A 27,319-nucleotide genomic window follows, 5' to 3' on the forward strand; every position below is an offset into this window, starting at 1 on the left:
TATTTGTTTGAGAAAGGAATTCTTGGGAGATCTTGGTGCCCTCTCAAGAGTTTATGAAGATAGCAGGTTTACAGTCATTTGCAGATTTGTTCAGCCATAAACCCTAAACAATAACTTTGACCAATGAGAAGTAAATGCCAAACAGAAGTGGCCCAAGGATTGAACCCTGGGGTATACCACTAATGACAGATCTTTAGGGGAAGATACAGTGGTCCAACTACATTTCCTCAGTTCTATTTGTGAGACAGTTTGCGATATAATGAGTTACTTAAGGATTAACATTTAGCTGGGAGAGTTTATCAACAATACTTGAGTGTGGGACGGTGTCAGATGCCTTTGTTAGGTCTAGCTATGCAGTGAATACTGATTTTCCCTCATCTATTGTTTCAGTAATGTTTTTGAAGAAGTCAACCAGTTTAAGCAGGTGGGATCTGTCCTTGACAAAACCAAACTGGCTTGGGTCAAAGGTTTGCAAGTTACCTGTGTTCTTATTTATTAATTCCATGATAATCCTCTCCACAGTCCTACAGATAATGCTGGTCAGATGTATGTATCCATGATTACCTGGGTTCGGGAATGACTGCTGCTTTCCTCCATCTGTCTGGCAGAAAGCCTGTTTGGATCTTGATATTGAATAGCCTCTGCAAGGGGTTTCACAGGTCTAGTTTCACACTTGCCATTAGGCAGGCTGGTATGTTATTCAGCCCCATAGTGACAGAGCACTTGGCCTTGGGAAGAGCTTTGATGACTCCTTCTTGGAAGATTGGGGAGGTGTTGATTTGTGTATCTGATATGTAAATATAGGGAAGAAGGGGGGAAGTTAGTGCTACATTTATCTGCTAGTAGATTGAATATGCCCTCAGAGCCTGTGTTTGTGGCATCATATACTATTAGCTGTGTGCAGTGCTGGGAATTGTTTCTGATGCTTCTAACATGGCTAAAGAAGGTTTTTGGGCTGTATTTTGCCTGGATGGCTATGTTTCCTTCATATTTAGCTTTGGTTGATTTGATCAGGGACCAGAACTCCTTGTTAAGTTTAGTAAGAACTTATGTTTTCTTTATTTAGCTTCCCGAAGTACTCCTTCATTTGTTTTTTATGCCCTGTGGACTGGTAAGGAGATTGTTGCTGGCATCCCATATGAATGCTATCTGTCAACTTTCTTCATCTTTTTGTCATTAACTTATAACCTGATAAGGTTTCTTTGCCTTGTCTGCTGAGTTTTGTTCTAGAAGTTGATAATGCTTATCTTATGCCTTGTGTTTTACCATTGTAATAGCTCTTTTAGCATCTTTGTTAGCCCAACAGTATTTCTTCTTTGTCGGAAGCTTATTTTCTACCTCCCAGTTCTTTTTGCACCTTACGTTCCTTTAAAGAATTTCCTGGACTTCTGCATTCCATCACAAACTTTCCTTATGTATCTGATCTCCATACCTAGCTCAACTGTATATCTGTTCTACTGTCCTGAAACATGTTGTTATAAATTACTTCCATTCTTCCTTGACTCCACCTAGGCTAATTTTCCTGAGGTGCTAGAGATCCGAGTATTTTTTTTTCAATTCTTAAGCTTTCACTCCAGGCAGCTTCCGTATTAGTAACTTAATTTCTGAAAGTGCAGCATAGTGGCATTCTGCAAAAAAGCTGTTCCCAACACATATCTGTTAAATGGTTCTCTTATCTGACAAACGTAGTTATAAGAGACCTGGATATTTATGGTGATAATTCCCTTTCATTCAGTCATCATGTTTTCACTATAGTTAGAAAATGATTCTGCTCAGCCTAGACAATTTACAAGAGAATATCTTCAAGATTCATATTAGTCATCCCACCACTGTACTCTTCCCTTATCAGAACAGTCATTGAATACGATAGTCCCTTAGTTATGTTTAAATCAAAACTATATCGCTCAACTAGAAATGCCCGTAAGATACCTCATAAAAGATTTAAATGCCTCAAATCATTCAACGATCCTTACAGATTAGCACAGCTCTTCTTATACTCAGTTGCCTACAACCTGCTCATAGGTGTCACTTGTCACACTTGTCAAACCATGAACGATTCCTATCCTATCTTACTTCCTGTTTGTTTGCAACACCAGTGGATCTACAGACACCTACACTAGGGACTACAATCTACACCAAAAAATAAACAAGACTGACTGGAGACATAGGTTCCTAACTCAACATATTCCGAGTTTACAGACTAAGTTATTACTAAAGGTCAAACGAAGTACTTCTTTAACTACTTTTAAGGCTAGCCTTGATGACTGTATGTACATAAAGGTATATATGGCTAGGCATTTTTGGTCTTCGTGATCATTTACCTAGCATTATTCATATATTCTTTTGTTATGCATATCATATACATTTCAATACCACATATTATTTCTAACACTTTTATAACCACACAGTGTGCATGAAATCATATGCATTAATTGTTCTGTACCTATTACGGGCATCTGGCATGTTTCTCCCTGTCTCTCTGATTTTAAACCATGCTCGAGAAAACAGGTATTTTGTTTGATTTCCTAGTTTTGCTAAAAATAGAAAACAAGAATAGCCAGCAGAAATGGTGGAGTACAGAATAAACTTTAATAAGACAAATAATCAGGTAGAGGGTAATATGCCCAACTACCTATCTCAGACCGGTTTTGGCTACAATAGCCTTCTTCAGAGAGATTAGTAAAGCACATAATATCCATTCAAATGTGTATATTTATAGGTAATAACATAAAGGCAGTTCATTGGTAAATTAGAATTGGTCATTAAGACCAGGAGGGAATAAAGCCCCTAATTTAATGATCCATTTGCATTCCTTGAAATTAAGTAAATCATGCCAGATTGATTTATCTCTACATTTACCTGCAGTACAGTCAATAACAGTAAAATAAAAAGAAACAGAATTATGTTTACAAACATGTTTAAACAGGGCATTATTGGTATGCTTGTTCCTGATGTCACTAAGATGCTCCCCAATCCTAAGGCGAAAAGGCCTGGAGGTCTTTACCACATAGAATGAGGAGCATGTACATGTGGCTAGGTAAATGACCCACTCTGTACTACAATTGGCCCAAAAGTTGATATTGAAAATTTCAGATGTATTGCGACTGCTAAATTCCCTTGTATTTTCAACTTTATTACAATAAGAACAGTGGCCATATGGTGTACAATCCAACACTGGGCCACCTCTCAGTGTATATTGAGTAGAAACAATGGAGTTGGGACCCACCCTCTTATAATGGCTAAACAGGGATCCCAATGTCTGACTTTTCCTAAAAGAAAAAGAACATCTGTCACTCAAGAAAGAATGTAATCTCTCCTCTGCCATCAAAATATTCCAGTGTCTGTTAATAATATTCATTTCGATTCTCAGTTAGAGCGTCTTCTGTGTGGCGACATGTGTGAATGGGCGTTCCTTCTTTGAAGGTTGTGTGTTAGGCCCAGCAAGCCAGCACATAAAACTCTACTGCCAATCATTAGCGGACCGGAGTTCTGCTGTGCCGACCCCTAACCGGGAAAAGCCGAAAGACGCAAACAAACTGTTAATAATATTCATGAACCCACGTGTATTACTTCCATAAGTGGTCACCAGATGAACCAGAGAATTAGATAGATCCTTATGTTTATCCTTGTATTGTAACAAGTCAACTCTGTTCTGCTTTGAAGCCCAATGGCAAGCAGTGCTAACAGTACCTGGGGGGTAACCTCTCTCATGAAACCTACATATTAGATCATCTCTAGTGGTCTCAAATGTTTGTTGGCTTGAACAAACCCTTTTGGCTCTTAGGAATTGTGACTTGAGGATATTCTGGATGATATGTCGGGGGTGGAAGCTAGTAGCATGTAAAAGTGAATTACATTCAGGAAATTTCCTGTACACCCAGGTGGAAAGAGTGTCATCAGGATTCCTGCTAACCTCAACATCAAGAAAAACAATCCTGGATTTATGGCAATTTACTCTGAACTCAATTCCCCACACATTGTCATTGAGATAGCCAATAAATTCCTGAAGATAAATTTCATCCGACTTCCACACCAACCAACAATCATCCAGATATCGTCTCCAGATATCTAATTCATCCATGTATATATTATGATTAGAGTCATAAATCATAACCTCCTCAATATAGGCCATAAAAAGGTCTGCATAAATGGGTGTGAAAGAGGCACCCATTGCTGTACCCTTGACCTGCCAAAAGCATTGGTCCTGGAAGTAGAATACGTTACTAGTAAGAACATATTCAGCCAAGCACACTAAAAAAGTATTAAAGCCTGGTTGGTAAAAAACAGATCTTCCCAACCAATAGTCCAAAGCCTGCAAACCTGCCCAATGTGGGATATTTGTGTATAGAGAGGTTCCATCCAAGGTACATAGCAATCAGTGGGACTCCAATTGTGTGTCACAAATAATATCCAAAAACTGAGTAGTGTCCTGGATTCTAGCTCATATCAGAGGTAGTAGTGGTTTTAGATAATAAGTCAAATATTCAGCTAAGGGTTCAGTAATTGAGCCATGCCCTGATACAATTGGTCTTCCAGGGGGGCATCTAACATCCTTATGTATTTTAGGTAAAAGATAAAAATATTGTTTACACGGAGACGAAACCGACAACTGATGTTTATCTGCCTCCGTGATGATACCTCTTCCTGGGCCTGTATCAGAAATGAGTCAATTTTGGTTTTGAAGTGACTAGTTGGGTCCAATGGCATAGCCATATAATATTTTTTATCCCCCAATTGTCTCATTGCTTCCTCATTATAGTTGACCCTGTCCTGAATCACTACCACCCCACCCTTATCTGCTTGTACTATAACAATTTCTTTGTTGTTCTTAAGTTCCTCAATACATTGTACCTCCTCTTTAGAAGGTTGTTATAAGATACCTGGAAATCTTTGAGGTTACAATGTAGATCCTTCAGGACATTAGCTTGAAAAGTGGATACTAGATGTGACATAGGTGGAACAAAAGATGATTTTTTAAATCTAAACCCTGGAACTGCCTGAACAGTGTCATTTTCAAAAAACAATTTCAAATTAAGTATGACAAAATTGACCATGTCATGTGCTAGAGTGTATTCTGGTACAAAAAAGCCGGGAACAGAATTAAGCCCTTTGTTGAGAACTTTAATTTGTAAATCATTAAATTGAAAAAGTTCCAAAGGGATATAGGAGATTATGAAAGAGGTAAACCATTTGATATGCCTAGGAATGTCACTTTTAAGCTTCCTAATAATAAACCTTTGGCCCCCAAGAGGAAAAGACCCAAATCTATTCTGAAACATAGCTCGGAATCATTGAGCTACACATCAGGGAAGGATACGTTCTCCAACACTGAAGGGGAGGGGAACCACACAGATGCCCCACCTGATCCCAAGAGGAGGAGTTTGTTACACCCTTTGGGTTCAGATACAGATGAGGGGGGAGGAAACACAAAAAATGTCAAACCCATAGAGAGTTTGGAAGGTCTGTTAAAACTGATGATAGAACATTGATAAGCAGTATGAATGTACACAATATTTCATCTGTACACCTCAATGATTTACAAATTAAAGTTCTCAACAAAGGGCTTAATTTTGTTCCTGGCTTTTTTGTTCCAGAATACACTCTAGCACAAGATGTGGTAAATTTTTGTTGTTTACTTAATTTGAAATTGTTTTTTGAAAATGACACTGTTCAGGCAGTTCCAGGGTTTAGATTTAAAAAATCATCTTTTGTTCCACCTATGTCACACCTAGTATCCACTTTTCAAGCTAATGTCCTGAAGGATCTACATTGTAACCTCAAAGACTTCCAGGTATCTTATAACAACCTTTCTAAAGAGGAGGTACAATGTATTGAGGAACTTAAGAACAACAAAGAAATTGTTATAGTACAAGCAGATAAGGGTGGGGTGGTAGTGATTCAGGACAGGGTCAACTATAATGAGGAAGCAATGAGACAATTGGGGGATAAAAAAATATTATATGGCTATGCCATTGGACCCAACTAGTCACTTCAAAACCAAAATTGACTCATTTCTGATACAGGCCCAGGAAGAGGGTATCATCACGGAGACAGATAGACATCAGTTGTCGGTTTCATCTCCGTGTAAACAATATTTTTATCTTTTACCTAAAATACATAAGGATGTTAGATGCCCCCCTGGAAGACCAATTGTATCAGGACGTGGCTCAATTACTGAACCCTTATCTGAATATTTGACTTATTATCTAAAACCACTACTACCTCTGATATGAGCTAGAATCCAGGACACTACTCAATTTTTGGATATTATTTGTGACACACAATTGGAGCCCCACTGGTTGCTATGTACCTTGGATGCAACCTCTCTATACACAAATATCCCACATTGGGCAGGTTTGCAGGCTTTGGACTATTGGTTGGGAAGATCTGTTTTTTACCAACCAGGCTTTAATACTTTTTTAGTGTGCTTGGCTGAATACGTTCTTACTAGTAAAGTATTCCACTTCCAGGACCAAGGCTTTTGGCAGGTCAAGGGTACAGCAATGGGTGCCTCTTTCGCACCCATTTATGCGGACCTTTTTATGGCCTATATTGAGAAGGTTATGATTTATGACTCTAATCATAATATATACATGGATGAATTAAATATCTGGAGACGATATCTGGATGATTGTTGGTTGGTGTGGAAGTCGGATGAAATTTATCTTCAGGAATTTATTGGCTATCTCAATGACAATGTGTGGGGAATTGAGTTCAGAGTAAATTGCCATAAATCCAGGATTGTTTTTCTTGATGTTGAGGTTAGCAGGAATCCTGATGACACCCTTTCCACCTGGGTCTACAGGAAATTTCCTGAATATAATTCACTTTTACATGCTACTAGCTTCCACCCCCGACATATCATCCAGAATATCCCCAAGTCACAATTCCTAAGAGCCAAAAGGATTTGTTCAAGCCAACAAACTTTTGAGACCACTAGAGATGATCTAATATGTAGGTTTCGTGAGAGAGGTTACCCCCCAGGTACTGTTAGCACTGCTTGCCATTGGGCTTCAAATCAGAACAGAGTTGACTTGTTACAATACAAGGATAAACATAAGGATCTATCTAATTCTCTGGTTCATCTGGTGACCACTTATGGACGTAATACACGTGGGTTCATGAAAATTATTAACAGACACTGGAATATTTTGATGGCAGAGGAGAGATTACATTCTTTCTTGAGGGACAGATGTTCTTTTCTTTTAGGAGAGGTCGGACATTGGGATCCCTGTTTAGCCATTATAAGAGGGTGGGTCCCAACTCCATTGTTTCTACTCAATATACACTGAGAGGTGGCCCAGTGTTGGGTTGTATACCATGTGGCCACTGTTCTTATTGTAATAAAGTTCAACATACGAGGGAATTTAGCAGTTGCAATACATCCGAAATTTTCAATATCAACTTTTGGGCCAATTGTAGTACAGAGTGGGTCATTTACTTAGCCACTTGTACATGCTCCTCATTCTATGTGGGACAGACTTCCAGGCCTTTTCGCCTTAGGATTGGGGAGCATCTTAGTGACATCAGGAACAAGCGTACCAATAATGCCCTGCTTAAACATGTTTGTAAACATAATTCTGCTTCTTTTTATTTTACTGTTATTGACTGTATTGCAGGTAAATGTAGAGATAAATCAGGTTGGCATGATTTACTTAATTTCAAGGAACGCAAATGGATCATTAAATTAGGGGCTTTATTCCCACCTGGGCTTAATGACCAATTCTAATTTACCAATGAACTGCCTTTATGTTATTACATACAAATATATGCATTTGAATGGATATTATGTGCTTTACTATTCTCACTGAAGAAGGCTATTGTAGCCGAAACCCGTCTGAGATAGGTAGTTGAGCATATTACCCTCTACCTGATTATTTGTCTTATTAAAGTTTATTCTGTACTCCACCATTTCTGCTGGCTATTCTTGTTTTCTGAGTGTCAATTTCTCAGCCGAGCAGTTGCCGTACATGCACCACGTCACTTCCTGGTTTTTGCTAAAAATAGACTAAGAAATAATAAAATGCACAAATGCATTTTATACAAATTTCAAAACTGCAGCTGGATATAATATAACTACAGGCCTAACCGTTATGTGTTTTTGTTTTTTTTTTATATATTTCTGCTTTTTCTTTTGAATTTTTTTTAAATTCTTAATTTGAGAATATATTTAATGACCTTAGAAATTCTAACATATTATATCCCACTATGTCATGACCAGTGTCACAGGTAACTTTTCCATTCTAAATTGACTATGACAACAATAATAAATGTCTAGAAAAATTAACAATCAATAGGCATTTCTGTCTTTTAGATCCCTCGTTCTATTTGCAGTGAACCTTGTTCTCTGGGGTATCGGAAAGTTTCCCGTAAAGGTGAAGCAGTCTGTTGCTTTGACTGTGTTCTGTGTCCAGAAGGAGAAATTACCAACACAAGTGGTAAGTTTAAAAAAAAATCATATATATAATGTACTTTAAAATTTCTGATTTGCAACTGCTAGATACAAATAGTGTTTGAAGTTAATCTAGTTAACATCAGTCATACTTTATCTGTTCAAGCCCTGCTTTAGTACAACCTGATTAGGTGAAGCTAATTCAGTGAACTAGCTAAACTGAAATGTTTCTATGTTGCAGGCTCACTTCATGCAGGGAGATTCACATTCTTCACCCTGTAGCCAAAACATCTAACTTATTGTGCTTGTGCTAGCAACTGCTAAGGTATCTCCTCCACCTGCTCTATTAGCCCATTCATTTCCCCCACCCCGAAAAGCAACAAGTCTATGGTTTGTTCACTCCTTTTGGGGCAGAAGCGAAGCAACAGAGAGTGACATTGTCATTAATCTGAGGATAGAGTTTTTCTGCTTTAAGGATCTAACAACAAAGTGCATCCCTGTAACATGTCCAGGGGTTTGCTATGCAATAGGCATCATCATGAGATTATCACTTGATTCTGTGAGTGATGTAACCCTCTCAAGACAGTCCTACTACCCTTGAAGCCCAGTACCCATGGGGACTGTAGTATATCTACCCAGGATCCACCTAGGGAAAGTGGACCCTGAATATGTATATAAATTTCATACCTTCCAATGAGATGTTAGGGTGCAAAGCCATATCAGTAACCCCCCCCCACGCACGCACACACACACACACACACACACACACACACACACACACACACACACACACACACACACACACACACGCACACACACACAAACACACACCAACTCCAGCAGGTATGCAAGCTACTGGTTAACCTAGTTAAACTCAGGCCACCTACAGTAGACTCTCTCTTATCCAGTCTCGCTGGGACTAGACCTTAGGCTTGATAAACGAATGGCTGTTAATCAGAAAATGCATACAAAATAGCATTTATAGGTTATAAATCAGCTAGAATAACAGGATTTGTGTTAATATGCATTTTTCTAATGAATACAAAGTCTAAAACTCAAATGTCTGTCATTATTTAGCCCAGAGGAGGTAGAAGTGTTGTTCTTCTCTGTTGTCTTTTGATAGGGCTACTGCAGAAATTTGATGGTTGGTTAAATAGGAGGCCGGTTGAAGAGATGCCGGATTAGAATGAGTCTATTGTATGTCATAGCCAGGGCTTTAAACCCTCTAAAATCTATAGAAGTGGCTAACTAGTATAACTCCAAGATCACTAAATGTCAGAATAAATTATAAGATGCTCATCTTGAACCTGTTTTCTGAAAGTTAAGAATAAATCTATTTTATTTAGTTTTTGTTTAATGTATCCATTTATATTTTGTGGTTTATGTTACTCTTACTTGGTCTATGACTTACTTTCAGACCTTGGCAGATTTTCTCAAGTTTGACCATTAGCCCTGATGTTAGGCCTGAGACAATATGCATCCAAAAACAACAAAATGAATGGAAGTGTGGTAGCTAGTTTGGACCTAGCAGAAGGAATAAGGCGATCCTTCATCTTGCTGCCTTCCTATGAGCTAATTGTATTTGGATATTTGGATTGTCAATGAAATTTGTTTTTCAAGGGAAAAGGGTCTATTATAATAAGTATAAAAATTCAGTACTTCTCATAAGATTTGTGATTACCGCCTACTTAAACCCAGGACAGTAGCTAAGGAGCCTCAATCCTTACCACTGTCTCCTGTAAGGGAACATCACTGAAAGCAGGAATAGAATGCACAATTTCCCCAAAAATATACTGTGAACAGGCTCCAAACCTGGGACTGGACTATATCCTTCACTCCAGGTCCCCAAATGAGTTTTCACACTACCCACTACAGCAGACTGTGTCCCAGTTCTAGGTAATTGACACACTCACTCTTAAATATTTGATAATCACACATACAAACAATCTTGGGAAAGACTGACACAAACTACCTGTTATATCATCTTTCTAAAATTAGACAGTAACAGCTACCACCAGTCAAAATATCATGATACCCTTCAAAAGGCGTGTTCAATTATATTGGATATAGCAAATATTGATATGTAAGGTGGTATGTAATCCAAACGATAAGGCTTTTTGGAGTTGTCCTGGTGTTATCACAATAAGCATAAACACTCTCATGTTACTAAAAATACTTTCTAAATAGCCAGCCACAGTAGAAGGTAGTAAAATATTTAATATATAAAAATGATTTAAAAATATATACACTGAATAACTGATTTCAATAAACCACAGAGTTTGACACACATGAATTACAAAAATATCACTGTAGGATAGGTTTCATGCTGACTGAAGAAAAACTCTATCTAACTGTAAATCCCTAACTATCTAAAGATTAACTGTCCCTGTCTAATCTAATTAACTCAGCAAGGCAAGATGACACTCTTGCTTCTGCAAGTAAAATAAGAATATATGTCCACTCTTCAGACTGTTGTCCAGTCCACAGCAACTGGAATAGAAAATCTTATTATTTCTGCTGAGCAGTTCTGAAACACTCTTGAGTGATAAAAACTGATGTGGAAAACAACTACTGACTACTGAACAACTGCTGCAACTCAACTGAACTCAACTGCAGCTGAACTCAACACTGAACTCAGAACCTACTTTCTATAGCAGAATCATTTACAAGTCACAGAAAGCTGTTATGAGAATTCTACTCCTCATTTCAGACTTTTGAAAAGTAAACAGAAACAGCTGCTATGGAGATTCCATTCCTTTCAGCTCTGGCACATGATGCCATCACTCAAAGTCAGCTGACTGGCACAACTGGTGTTCAGAATTCTTTTTAAAAGACATGCACATTTGGTCAGCCAGAATAACACTGTTTGATTCAAACATCTTACACAAATCAACAAAACAATCAAAAAACAAACTTATTTACAAAGTTATAGCTAGTCATGCTGACATTTATGACACAGGGTAATTTATAATTGTTTACAAGTATTTACAAAACTGCAGCCAGACATGCTAGCACAGATAACAATATCTTCACATTCCCCCCCTTTAAAGTCTCAAGATAGATTTTCAAGTGACCTCAGAAAATTGTCGCTTGAGAAAAATGGGGCTGACTGAAAATTTATCAACCCAAACCCTGTCATGAGAATCCCTCTGCATTGGTATTGCTGAAATCTGGACTGACTAATGCAGGGGGTCCTTTCAAAACATCTTTAAGTTTTGGAAAGCCTGCTCATAATCTGTGGTCCACACTGCCTTATCTCATTTGTTTTTCTATATTCAGTCAGTCAGGGATGCAGCTATTGTACTATAGTTGGGCACAAATTTCCTATAGTACCCCACTTTCCCTAGGAATTTTCCTTCTGAGATGTGATCTACTAACCTCTGGAAGGTTGCTGAGGCATTTGTCATCCCAAGGCCATCCTTGTCAACTCATATAATCCAAAATGTGTTACAACAGCTGACTTCTCTCTAACAATGGCAGTCAAGGGCACCTGCTAGTATCCAGTGGTCAGATCAATAGTGGTCAGATACTTAGCCCCATTCAGCTGTTCTAAAGCTTCAGCTCTTCTAGGCATGGGGTGCACATCTGACTCTATACATCTGTTTAATTTTCTGCAGTCTCTGTAGAATCCTACACTACCTTCCCTCCTTGGCACCAACACTACTGGGGAAGTCCAAGGACTACTAGACTCCTTGATTACTCCCAGCTTCAACATCTCCTTTACTTCCTTCTACAAAGTCTGTTTGACTCATAAACCCTATAAGGAGTTTGCTTGATAGGCCTTTGGAGTCCCATATCCATATGGAACTGCACTACGTTCATACACCCAGGTTTCCCGGTGAACATGCCCCCAAATTCCAGTAACACTGCTCGTATTTCTTTAACCTGAATAGGGGACAGTCACTGAGATATTGCTACCTCTCCCACATAAGTGGCAGTCCAAGCCTCACAGAGAAACTCAGTCACCAGATCCCCCTCAAACTCCTCCTGCCATCCACTGTGAATACTCAGCACCAGAGCCTCCCCTATCATGAAAAGGTGCCATTAGGTTGACATGATGCAGCTCATGTCCCTGCCCCCTGCCTACTATGTTTACTATTTAGTTAACATCACCAACTTTTGCAATCCCAGGCCAATAAAACATTTGTGTAATGTGTCTCTTGATATGCTTTAAGCCCATATGACCTGTAAAAAGAATGTGATAGGCTATAGCTAGAGGTGCCAGATGGTAGGCTCTGGGCTCTACCAACTGCCATATTACCTCACCTTCTATCCCTCCCTCAGGGGTCCAATATCCATTTGTTATCAAAAAAATGAATGTCACAGTCTATGGCTAGAGGTGCCAGATGGGAGGCTCTGGACTCTACCAACTGCTGGATTATCTCACCTTCTAGCCCTTCCTCAGGGGTTCAGTCTCCATCCCAGCATACAGACTCTCCTTTTTCTTGAGCATCAGGTGCCTCCTTAACTACCTCCCTCAAGCCTCATAAGGTAGGGTCTGACAGCTGTTTCTGTCTCAGCTCTACTTTCATGACCTCTCTTAGTTCCCCTTCCACATGAAGTCCAGTATCCTCTGGCAGTGCCTCTCTGTCAGCCTGGATACCACTACTCACCTCTGTCCTTGCAGTCACCATGTCCCTTGGAACACCAGTACCTGAAAAATTATATGGAGCTTACTGTGATGGATTTGAAGTCTTCTTAAGACACTCAGTCTTGCTGGCTGGATTCTGCTAAAATCAAAGTCTGGTTATAGTTGCATTCACAGTCTGTTGCATACAGAAACTTGCAGAATATACACTGATGAGAGAATATACTTTGCAGCATCAACTTTAGAGCAGTAACAAATAACTTTTTATAATAAACCAAACGGACTAATGTTGCAGCTTAAAGTACTGTTCCACTTTACTTCTCATATAATACAGATGATGTGAGAGATATAACATTTACCTCAAGACAAATGTGTCTCTACCAATACCTTTAACATAACTGGATTCATACAGATCTTTATATACGATTTTAGTCATGCACATACATATACATTTCCTCTTGGTATTCTATTTTGGACAATTGCTTATCCTTTAGAAACAATACTAATTGTTGCAGATGCTGACACAAACCGCTGACTTAATGATATTATTTTTTCAGCTTTTCTGACAATGTGAACATCCTGTTTTTTGTCTTTAGTATTCTGTTTGTATCTTTGTATAAGAACATCCATTCTTGTGCCAAATGCAGAAAAAGGAAACACATTGTTACAGTGTCATAAACATGTCCTGTTGTTTAAGGAAACATATTGTGCCCATTCTTTTTATATGCAGAAAAACATGTCAGTGTTCTTTAAAAGCAGATTTTGCATTTTTGCTCTTGCATACATCCTGTTTTTAAGTCTGTAAGGGAAAAATGTCCATTTAGCAGATTCCTTATTTTCCAAGCCAAGGTAATTTAGTATGGATGCTGATCACATATTACTAAACTCTATTTCTACATTTAAGCAAGCTTTTTCTTTCAGCATATTTACAACATAATTCATTTCAGCCTTATATTCATAATATCCAACAATTCCCTCTGTTTTTAAACTTTAAGAAACAAAACCTTTAGTCTTTTTTTTGATACAAGTCAAAATGCAATTTTACATAGTTAATACAATGATATTAAAGTATTACTACCAAACCTGAATGTATTTAACAATTTTTCTTTTGCAGATCATTCTGTGAAAATATTTCATCAATAATGAGCTGTGTCTGCTTTAATTTAACTTGATTAGTTTATTCTTTTGCAATCACAGAATTTAATTTATGACTTAGAACTGTTTCATTAACTCTTTGCAACTGTTGAATTAACTATAAGAGACAAGAACCATGTGCTACTGCAAGCATTTATACAATGCTGAAAATATACAGTTTCAATGTAATTTTAACCATCACATTGTGTTTATGTTTCCGAACTGCCCATTAACACCTTGGTAAAATACTGAACTGGGCTTAGATAATAAATATTTCAAAGCAATTATTTTAGTATATTTACACTAAAGAATGTTATGCACATATTAGTCCATTAGCTGTATGAGTCCAATATGTTAATATAATTTTCCTCTAACTGGGGTAAAACCAGTGATATTACAACTTGACAAATTACTTTTGAACTTATTACAATGTATCCTGTACAGTATGTATTTACACAGACTGTTTGCTATTCATGCATTTCAATCTAATAGGTACCCTAAACCCATTGTTTTCTTTAAATATGTTTTTTCATACATATTCATTACTAGACATTAATTTCATTTGTACTGAATTCTTCTGCATTTGTTCATACAAAGACTATAATTTGTACTGAATTCTTCTGCATTTGTACATACAAAGACTATAAAGTACATTTAGTCTAATCTTACAAATTTAATAACATTAATATTAAGCAAAATCTTGGAAAATGTTTATGTCTCTTTAGAAATATTTAGTATAATTGGCACCAAAGGCATATGTCCTGTTGTTTTAAACTACATACTCAACAATTAAAAACATTCATGCTTTTTTATACCAACATTGTTTTGTCAAAAACATATTAAAATAGTGACCCATCTTGTTCAATTTTTTACATATCTTTACTTTCTCTTGTATAGCTGTAATAAAGCAATTTTAAGCCATCTCTTGTTTTTTAAACCATCTCTGGTATAGCTTTACAGTTTAACATGTTGTAAATACAATTTAATACTAAACAATACAATAATAACCATTATGATAGCTATTAACAACTTGTAAAATATCTTATCCTGTCAGGTTTAATCCAGTTTACCAGTATTTCTAATACACTAATACCTGTTTTTCCCACCCCCTAAAAGAGTATTGTCAAGAAGGAATGAGGTATTTCTTCCTGTAGCTTTATTTTAGACCCTTGTTGTTTATTTTTTTCTGTAGCTTTATTTCAGACCCTTGTGCAGTACTGCTTATATAGTCAGTGTAAAACTGAGAAAGTGCCCCTCTCACTATAGTATACTACAGTATTGTTTATTTGCTTTAGAATGTAGACCAGCCCAATACTTTGGCCACACATCTGCTCCACTAGGCTACCAAACTATACACCCCTGTCTGATCTGATAATTTTTTATAAAGCTTTTGTTGTTTATTACCACTAGTAGGTATTTACACCCTCCTGCACAATTGATTTGAACTGTATGTATACTATATCCCATTTGCTGGCTGTACTTGATGCAACTGAGTTTTTTTTCTTTTAACATTTACTTGCAAACAGATTATCAGTGACATCTATGCACAATTGTGACATTTTATTACAATTACCAAATAGTGCTGCATGTAAACATTTTAACAATTATGTTTTAATAACAATGATGCTTTAGAAAAACTCAAGCTACTTGTCTGGCAATCAGTCTTGTTGTTTATCTTATTTTTCCAACATTTCCTGTAACTATTCATTCAGTCTAGGAAGGTCTGAGCTCACAAACTATACTCTATAAACTATAGTTAATTATTTTGGCATTTTTCCTTTAATTTGTTTGTGATTTGCATAACCATGCACCTGCACTACATAAATAGACATTATTTTACAACTAGCTTACATGTCTTTCAGTATTCCCTTTATCCATTTAACTATTCAACTGTCCTGCCATTAATTTTACAAAAACTGTTTGACTAATATCATCTGTGATTTTATTTCTATTTAAAATTCAGAACTTTAACTGTTTGGTGTGGTGTTACTATACAATTATAAAAAAATTGTAAAAAACAAAATAAATATTAGCTTAACCAACACATGTTTATATTTACATTATTTATATTTGCTGTTGTCTGCCTGTTATTCTTGTGTATTGTAACAGATGTATTTTAGATGAAAAGAAAATACATGCATGTCTGTCTTGTATTTGTATATCTTTATACAAGCATGTCAGTCTTGTGACCTTAAATCTCTACTCTTATTAACTATTTTTATTTAATTTTATGCACTAGAACAGTGTAGTGTAACTATTTTTATGTAATTGTTATACACTAAAACTGTTGTGTACCTTTTGACTATGCTATTAGCTTAGCAGTTATATACTGTACTACTGATAAATGTCTTGCTTTAACCGAATTAAAGTAAAACATTTGAGAATGATTTGTCCAGACATCAGATCCTACCATCCTACCATGTATGTTTAACCATTTTCAAAACATAAACATATTATAAAATATATTTCTTTTGCACAGATTAGCTGTGTATGCAGGAAGTTCCCAGTCTTTGTCAGTTCAGCTAATTTATTTTCTTTATCCTGCAACTGCTGTTGAAGGATTTCCTTATATTCTGCCTGATATGTCTCAGGAACCTGTTCTGCTGAATTTGAAACTCCTAAGCACTTTTGAAAAGATGTATGTATAACTTGTTTAAGCTTCCTGAACTCATTGTGTCTGTCTTTTAGAAGTTTATTACATTCTTTTGTAACACAATCTACTAGAGACTCTATCAGTAACTGATTTGACTCACATGTGGTGACAGGACATAACTGTTCAACGTCTGAATATAATGGAAACACTTTACTCTTAGTTAATTCTTTATCATGAACAGATCTGTCTTCACAGTCTATTTTTTTAGCAATATGATGTAATGCTTTTTTATGGCATAATGCACAAAATGCAGTTTTTGTTGAAGCACACAATAAACATTTGTCATATTTCACATGGTTTTCTTTGAGATACCAGTCAAATATTGTAATACAGTTGCATACTGCCTTACTATCGACCTGCCCTAATAAGGTTCTACATTTACTAATGTGCTATGTATATCAACATTGCAATTTACTAAAGTTTGGTTTACTCCTACATGAATTATAAATAATATCCATACTGTCTAATAACATCCAAACTGTCTAATAATATACAAACTAATAGCATTCACACTAAAATGTGACCCAAAAAAAGTCTTACCAGTTAGCAAGAAAACAGGTGATCAGGCTGTTGTTGCTGATGGCTGGAAATTTTTCAGAGTCACTTGAGAAGCTGGTGAAGTACAACAGGCAGCGGACTGCTGTACAAGTAGATATCCACCTTTTCTTGAAGAATATATGGCACTGCGACTTTCTTGAACTAGTCTCACTCCGGATTTTAGATGTCTAAAAAAACTTTACTACTGCAAGCTGCATAAACTGGAATACTTCTGTTTAGGATTTACACATATGTACAAATGTTAGTTACTGCAATTTGACTGAAGTCACCCTCTGCAGGGCTTACCATCACTCCCCCTATGTTTGAAATGTAGATTTTAGGTTCAAATGCAGGCTAGCTTGCCATTGAAAAATTATATGGAGCTTACTGTGATGGATTTGAAGTCTTCTTAAGACACTCAGTCTTGCTGGCTTGATTCTGCTAAAATCAAAGTCTGGTTATATTTGCATTCACAGTCTGTTGCATACAGAAACTTGCAGAATATACACTGATGAGAGAATATACTTTACAGCATCAACTTTAGAGCAGTAACAAATAACTTTTTATAATAAACCAAACAGACTAACGTTGCAGCTTAAAGTACTGTTCCACTTTACTTCTCATATAGCACAGATGATGTGAGAGATATAATATTTACCTCGAGACAAATGTGTCTCTACCAATACCTCTAACATAACTGGATTCATATAGATCTTTATATACAATTTTAGTCATGCACATACATATACATTTCCTCTTGGTATTCTATTTTGGAGAATTGCTCATCCTGTAGAAACAATACTAATTGTTACAGATGCTGACACAAACTGCTGACTTAATGATATTATTTTTCAGCTTTTCTGACAGTGTGAACATCCTGTTTTTTGTCTTTAGTATTCTGTTTGTATCTTTGTATAAGAACATCCATTCTTGTGCCAAATGCAGAAAAAGGAAACACATTGTAACAGTGTCATAAACATGTCCTGTTGTTTAAGGAAACATATTGTGTCCATTCTTTTTATATGCAGAAAGACATGTCAGTGTTCTTTAAAAGCAGATTTTGCATTTTTGCTCTTTAATACATCCTGTTTTTAAGTCTATAAGGGAAAAATGTCCATTTAGCAGATTACTTATTTTCCAAGCCATGGTAATTTAGTATGGATGCTGATCACATATTACTAAACTCTATTTCTACATTTAAGCAAGCTTTTTCTTTCAGCATATTTACAACAGAATTAATTTCAGCCTTATATTCATAATATCCAACAGTACCTACCAGCAGCTGTGTTTCACCTTCAGGCTTACTGCTACAAGGTAGCTCCCTCCCTGAAGTAACTATATCACCAGCCCCAGCTTCAGGCATAGGATCTGTCTGGGACTCCAACAGGCTACCAGACCTATGTGCCTGTCTCCAAGCTTACTGCATGTCACTGCATGCACACAAGGTACTACATTATCAAAACTGTTCCCTATTAGGACATCTGCAAGTATATCCTCAAACACACCTACATGCTTGTTCTCTTCTCCACCCTGTCAGTAACAACGAACCCTAGCCAATGGTATTTGGAATGGGGTCCCTCCTAGAGCTTTAACTGATGTGTTCTGCCCAAGCAAGTACTGCTCCTCCTTAACCACTGCAGGCCTCACAATGGTTATATCAGAAGCTGTGTCTGTCTTAGCAGTGGTCTGTCTTCCATCCACTAAGATAAGATACACATTTTGGTGATAATTTGGCACCTCTGTTTTTTCCAGACAACTTATCACTGTCATTCTGTCATTCCCACTTGCTGGCTCCCTCACCTTTTGTTTCTCACCTTGCTTCAATGGACATTTGTGTGCTACATGGCCCCTCTGATTGCATTTGAAACATCTAATCCCTGATCCTGACTGTGTGCTTGTACTAGTGGCTTCTCCTGTTACTAGTGAACTCTGTTGGAGTGGTTTAGGCTGCCTGGCCCCATGAGTTCCCTTGTGTCCATGTGCAACACTGAGTATCCCTTTCTTATGCATTAGTGTCCTACTTGCCAAGTAGAGATCTCCTTTTCTCCCCAACACATTTGCAGAGTTACACTCTTGGTCTGCCAAACAGATCCTCATGTCCCCATGCAAAGTGCTGAGAGTTTGTTCCCTCACCAAACAATCTGCCAGTCCTTCAGAAGCGGTGACCTGACACCCACTCACCCACCTGTGAAAGTAGGTACTTAAATCAGCAATGTAATCACATACACTTTCATCTGCCTTGTTTCTATGTTCATGAAACTTTTTTCTATACATTCAGGAGTTAATTTAAAACAATCCAGTGAACATTGTTTTACATGATCATAATTCAAACAAACATTATTAGACAGTTTAGCAATTGCATTAACAGCTCTACCATGGAGTAAGGGGGTCAGAAACCATACCCAGAGCCCTTGGTTAACATTATATTGTTTACATACCCTATCAAATATAGTAATAAAACTATCAAAGTCATCTCCTTCCCTGCACTGAGGAAAACTTTTACTGACCATTATGGCTTCTAGGGTTCAGTCAATCCCTTCTCCATTACCTCCATGACCCTGTTGAAGGGTTAGAAGCTCCTTTTTGTGCTGATGCTGCTTCTCCCTCTCCTCAGCCTCCAAACATCTCTGCCTCTCATTTTCTTCAGTTTCCATCTCCAAATGTCTCATATCATACTGGTGCTGTTTCTCCTTGGTCTCTAAACATTTGGCTTCCAGTTCATGCTGACACTGCTTTTCCTGTTCCCTCCCTCACTCTTCAGCCTCCAAACATCGCAGTTCATACTGACTCTGTCTCTCCTCAGCCTAAAGTTTATGCTGAAATTACTTCTCCTCGGCTTCCAGTTTAAGTCTCCTTAACTCCAAATGAATGTTTAAGTCCTCTGAAGAAAAGTTTCACTGATTTGTCTCTGAGGGCTGCTTACCCCAATACCAAACTGGATATCCTCTGAGCTGCTGGTTTGCTCTGCAGTTGTGACTAAGGCTGAGATCACTGCTTCCTTAGTCAGGTTGGCAAACAGCAGTTCTTTGGCTTCACACAACTTGGCCAACTGCTTCCTGGTCAGATTGCTATAATCCTATGCTGACATCTTTGCCTGCTGTCCCTGATTAAGCTGACTAAAAAATAATTAAAAGTATTTTGCAATGAAACTCTGTATGTGTATCTTGTGGCTGTCTTGAGTGCACACCTCAGTGACAACTACTTACAGGCTACTAAAACTCAATTAAAATCCCATACATCTGCCACCCAATATTGTGATGACCCCCTACTTAAACCCATGGCAGAAACTAAGGACCCTCAATCCTCACCACTGTCTCTGGTAAGACAGCATCACTGAAAGCAGGGATAGAACACACAATTTCCCCTAAGAGTAAACCAGCAACAGGCTTCAAACCTGGAACTGAAGTATATGTTGCAGTGCAGGTGCCCAAATGAATTTTCACACTACCCACTGCAGAGCACTGTGTCCCAGTTATAGGTATTTGACACACTTACTCTTAAATATTTGATAATCACACATATAAACACTCTTGGAAAAGACTGGCACATATTACCTGCTATGTCCCTTTCCCAAATTACACAGTAACAGCTGCTACCAGTCAAAATACCAGAATATCCTTCAAAAGGGGTGTTCAATTATATTAGGTATAATAAATATTGTTATGTAAGGTAGCATGTAATCCAAGCAGTAAGGCTTTTGGAGTGGCCCTGGTGTTATTATAATAAGCATAAACACTCTCAGGTTACTAAAAATACTTTCTAAATAACAAGCCACAATAGAAAATAGTAAAATATTTAATAAATAAAAATTACTTAAAACATATATGCACTGAATAACTGATTTCAATAAACCCCAGAGTTTCACACATAGGCATTATAAAAATAACACTGTAGGCTAGTTTTCACACTGATTGAAGAAAAACTCTAACTGTAAATCTCTAACTGTCTAAAGATTAACTGTCCCTGTCGAATCTAATTAACTCAGCAAGGCAAAATGATACTCTTACTTCTGCAAGCAAAATAAGAATATATGTCCACTCTTCAGGCATTTGTCCGGGCTTCAGTGACTGGACTAGAACAGCTCTGAGAAACTCTGAGTGATAAAATCTGATCTGGAAAACAACCACTGGCTACTGAAGTTAACTGAACAACTGCTGCATCTCAGCTGAACTCAACTGCAACTGAACTCAGCACTGAACTCAGAACCCTTTTTTTATAGCAGAATCTTTTGAAAGTCACAGAAAGCTGTCATGAGAATTCTACTCTCTCATTTCAGACTTTTGAAAAGTAAACAAAAACAACTGCTGTGGTGATTTCATTCCTTTCAGCTCTGGCACACTGTGACATCACTCTGGGTCACCTGACTTACACAACATATATTCAGAATTCTTTTTAAAAGACATGCACATCTGGTCAGCCAGAAGAACACTGTTTTATTCAAACATCTTACACAAATCAAAGAAACAATCAAAAAACAAAGGCATTTACCAAATTATAGCTAGTTATGCTAGCATTTATAACACATGGTAATTTATAATTGTTTACAAGTATTTACAAAACTGCAACCAGACATGCTAGCACAGATAATATCTGATATCCTCACAAGGTTAATGCATGAGTATATATAATATGACTTCCTTCTTCAGTTAGTTCTCTGCCATGCTAGTAAAGCTGCATGCACCCATCCAACTGTTCAGTGTGCTTTTATTTAAACACTTGCTATAAGTTATACAATATGCAGAAACCATACCCAAATGCATCAGATGATGTTGAAATGGGTCTGAAATAAAGGCTAATCCCAGCTCTAGTATTGTTTGTGGAGCTCTGAACAAACTGATATTTGAAGATGATAAATAAGATGAAGTCATAAGGCTAGACCTGACTATAATACTGTCTTCCTCAGATAGTGCCTGCACATAAAAATTCTCATTCCTCCAAACAAATGCCTTAGTCTTCAACATACTGCTCAGCTATAATCCCATGTAGAAATCTTTATTCTTCAGATAAATCCCTTCTCACCATATTTAAATCCCACAGTTTAGTTACATTTAAAAATGGAACAATATACCTTACACAATTAGACAAATCAACTCCCTTACTCTATTTAAATCAAACCTAAAAGAATAGCTAGCTGATACTTGGATATGCACTTAATTATCACCTTGCTAAAACATTTTAACCCAAACTTTCTTATCTTTTACATAATAACTTAAATACTTATATCTGGGATTATGTAATAACAAAACATTTTCAAAACTGATTCCAGTTTCCAAAAGTTATCTTCCTAACCTTTTTTTTCCTTATTCTCTTACTTTTCTGCACTACTATATTTCTTACTTCCTCTGTTCTTTTATCCCCTTTTCTATTTTTATTCTAATTTTTTTACTCTTTTGTTTAACTATGCCTATTGCTGTACTGTTAATTATTGTTACAGTAACATTGTTAACATACAATTTTATGTTTTATAGCAACTTTTGTAACTTTTTTTGTAGTTTTGTATCTCAGAATTTTTCTCCCCAGGCCTTAACGGAAAATGGGTTTTTTATGCGCTGTTAGACTATCATGGTAAAAAATTTAAATAAATGACTAAATAGGTACATTTACTGTACTACTAGGCCACTGGGAAAAAATGAAAGCAATGATGACAACATATGACATTCTAGAAGATTTTCACTCAATATGCCAGTATAAATTTAAAGACAGCAATAAGCACATGCTTTCAGCCAAAAAATATAAACAGTCACAAAGCTGCATATTAAAATAGCAGAATCTTCATCATAACAAATATTTTAACACTTAACCCTGAGAATGACTGAGGAACAAACTATTGACTGAAATGATTTGGTAAGCCTTTGGTTCTTTCGGGGAATGGGCAGAAAATTGGAGCCAATGGCCACAGAAGCTAACAAATGCATAAAAACATAACTGTGATTCTAAACACAGCATTTTAATTGAGCAACAATGACCCATGTCAAAGGAAGCTGGGATGTATATGTTAAAACCCACACCAGGTGGGGCTTTATTTTTTGTGGTGCATTTAGCATAACTGTGAAAATGCAAAGAAGCACAGGAGCCTCATTCTAGCAGAAGAGGTGCAACGTAATTCAGTGATAAATTATGATTTAGTGAGAAATAAGGTATACAAAACTACACTGAAAACTGATGCATGCAAAGACAACTTGTCAGACATCAAAGGTAATATTCTTGAAAGTTATGCTATTCGTTTGCAGGGTTTGGCAGTATTATAGGTCACTAGGCATTAAGATAAAGTCAGAGATTTTACGGGTTGTACACATACTGAAGAATCTCACAGTACACATACTGGGTGCATTAAGGCACACCACTAAAAAAAAAAGAATGAAAATGTTTGGAGCAGATGAGTATAATAATGGGACCAATACAGCCTTCTTCAAAAGTCAACAGGATGGGCATTGCATATGAACCAGATAAGATTACACTCTGTATACATCCACTGACATCAATTAATTACTGTTTGATGCTGGCAAATCATATATCCATACATATCAAAGATATGCATTGTAAACATACCTTTAGGAACATGCAGATGTATTAGTATTTTATTTCATTAGCAGCTAATTTCTTTTGGGGATCATTTGCACAGATTATAACAGGTCTAGACTCTGCTATATACATTACTGATACAGTAGTTTGGGGAAAGATCAAACTGAAACATGATAAGAGCATGTATGATTTATGGGAGAGGTGTTTTCCTGGAATTTTTCACATTGATTTCTACCCAACATGGTCTGTATTAAACAGTTAGTCTCTTCCCAGTAAGTTCAGCAAAGGACCCATCACTCTTAGCTAGTATTAAATCTAACATGTTAGTACCTCAGTAGGAAAAGACACCAACTATTTAGTAGTGTTACAACAATAAACAGTGTCAAAATGAGAAGTCCCTGAAGACAAATGCAGATGTATATGAGCATATTTAAAGTTGGATCTACAACAAATGCTCACAAGATGTTAGATAACTACACACACTTGCACAATATCACTTGCTCTAAATTCCTAATGAACTATACAGCCCTTCTACATGCTGACCCTAGCAAACTGCACAACCCTGCAAGAATCATTGCGCTAATCCTAAACCTCAACATGGTTTGTAACCCTAACCTCAATTCTCATTTTCTAGCTCTAACTTAAAACATTCTTTTAATCGTAAGCCCAAAGTCGCCAATCTCCCATCCCTTCACACTCTTTCCCTTGGCAGCCAGACTTTCCTAACTCATACTCTGGCAAGGTATGAATCCCACTCTGTCCTTATGACTGCTGTACCTTTCCCTATTCAAGTTCAAACATGAGTGGCAACAGTGGCAGATGCTTGAGTCCCCAACAGTGAAATTGTGGTCTTTGAGCAGCCAAAACGAGAACATTTGCAATAGAACCTTTAACTCATCCAGTAAGATAGCTGGGCTGCACTTTATTGGTTCTGCAAGAATATTTAGAACACTCACAAGTATTACAGTATTCATACTGATTTAGGGGAAGCAGATACTTCTAATACCCTTGTTTCAAAATCCCGTTTAAGCTTTAGCAGTCTCACCATGAGAGAATGCATGAAAAAATGCAACTCCATCCCAGCTTTGGATGTGGACAGACATTCATTTTTATTTTAATGTGGTTTGACAAACAGTAGAGAGCCATGTTCTGGTAAAGATAATCATGGCATATTTGTTAAAATAAGTTATGACTTTAAGTCGTCCCCTCTTTTTATTCAGGCTACTATCATTAGTGTGGAGGACCATTAAAGAAGGATAACATGTTGTGTTTAATGTGTTCCTTCGTGAACTGCTTTATTTTCTAAGAAAGTATTTACTAATAATTTGGATTTTATCTGATAGAATATATCTTCTTTTATCAGCAAGAACAAATCTTTTTTATAGGTTCATAGGTTCATAGGTTCATACTAGGCTATCTGCCCTAGGGCATTTATAAGCCTAGCCAGAGTGTGTTTGGCTTTCGCCACCCATTTTAAATGAATTTTGCTATGCCCTTTTTCAAGGTTAGTATACTGTGCCTCTGTCTAACAGTGACACAGAAGTGATACCCAGCGTAAACCTATGATCTCCCATCCACTGATCAAGATTCCTCTTGAAGAGAGTCAATGAGGGACTCTGCCTAACCTGGACTGGGATTTTATTCCAGAGTGAAGGGAGCCTCTGGGTTATGAATCTGTCCCTCCAGCATGTCCTATTTATTTCAGTGCTGAGGTTCAAGTCTCTCGAGCGCGTAGCTCAATGGGATTTGGATTTTCTGAGGTGAAGCATGTCCATTAATTCCAGGTTGGACATGGCTTTATACGTCAGGCACAGATCGCCTCTGAGCAGGCGGTATGCCACTGAGTAGAGCTGGAGTTTCTTTAACCGGGCAACATATGGCATCTGTTTGAGCCCTTTGATCCTCTTGGTGAGGTACTTTTGGGGTCTTTCCAGTTGCTGCAGGTGTCTGGTAAGGTACATCCCAAAAGGGGTATTGTACTCAATTATGGGCCTGATGAGGGATGAGTAAAGAGGCACGATGACCTCCCCTGATCTAGATGTGAATCCCTTCATGATTAGGTGGGCTATATAAAATGTTTTTCTAACCACTTTGGCCACGTGGTTTTCAAATGAGAGATTGCTATCAACTTGGGTCCCCAGGTCCCTAATTACTTCTTCCGTACTTAATGGAATACCATCTATGTGGTAATTTGTGGGCACTTTGTTTTTGCCAAAGGGGATGACTACACTTTTTGGCGTTTAGCTTGAGGCCATGGCTCTGGCACCAGTTGTCTGTTTCAATGAGGCCCTTTTGTAGGATGCTTGTGTCGGCTGGAGAGTCGATTATGGCACCTAGTTTGCAGTCATCTGCGAACTTGGTCAGCCACAGTCCTTCCGTGTTGGCCTGTACCTCCGAGAAATATATACCGAACAAGAGAGGTCCCAGGACTGAGCCTTGTGGGACACCACTTGTAACTGGTTTGGAATCTGACATGGCTCCAGCAATTCTAACCATGTGGGTTCTGTCCTTGAGCCAGTTTGCAACCCATCTAGTGACATAGGGGTTTATATTTAAGCTGGTGAGCTTATCTATAATGCCCGAGTGGGGTATTGTATCGAAGGCTTTTGCGAGGTTCAGGTAGGCTGTGTGGACCACCTTCCCCTCGTCAATGTCCTTGTTGACTGTTTCAAAGAAATTGACCAGGTTTAAGAGGCAGGATCTGCCCTTAACAAAGCCGAACTGGGTAGGATCCAGTGTCTGTAGGTCCCCAATATCTTTATTTATGAGGTCCATGATGATCCTTTCCATAGCTTTGCAGACCATGCTAGTCAGGCTTATGGGGCGATAGTTTCCAGGATCCATTGAGGCACCACCTTTGTGGAGAGGGACCACTGTTGCTGTACGCCACTCTTTGGGTACATATCCTGTAGTAAGGCTGAGATTGAACAGTAGTTTTATGTTTGGGTTTAGCTCTTCTTGGAGTTCATGTAGGATGCAGCCCAGGACACTGTCTGGTCCCACTGATGCTGTGTTTTTTGCTTTGGAGAGGGCGGCTCTTACCTGAGCATCTGAGATGTCAGGGGGCAGCACTCTACTGGGATAGATATTTGCCCTTTTGGTGGGAGTTTGCACTGAACCTGTCAGCTAGGATGTTGGCAATGTCTGTAGGTTCAGTGTATTTTTTGTCATTTTGGACTAATTCTGAGCATATCTGGGAATTCCCACCCAGGTTCCTAACATAACTAAAGAAAGCCTTGTGATTATCCTTAGTGTCCTGTGCAATTTTTCTCTCGAAGCTGGCCTTAGACGATTTTATGAGTGCCCATAGTTTTTTGCTAATACTGATCAGAGATGCCTTCCCTTTTTGGGATTTTGCTCTATCATGTAGTAGCTTCCTCCTTCTATTGTATAGTTTGTTTATGGCTGGAGTCCACCAGACAGGATGCCTGCCTTTGGAGGATTGGGTCTTGGTTTTATTTGGGATTGCATGATCCATGCATTCCTGAAGGTG

The sequence above is a fragment of the Protopterus annectens genome, chromosome 1.part0, assembly GCF_019279795.1.
Source record: "Protopterus annectens isolate FY-2018-M chromosome 1.part0, PAN1.0, whole genome shotgun sequence".
Taxonomy (NCBI): Eukaryota; Metazoa; Chordata; order Ceratodontiformes; family Protopteridae; genus Protopterus; species Protopterus annectens.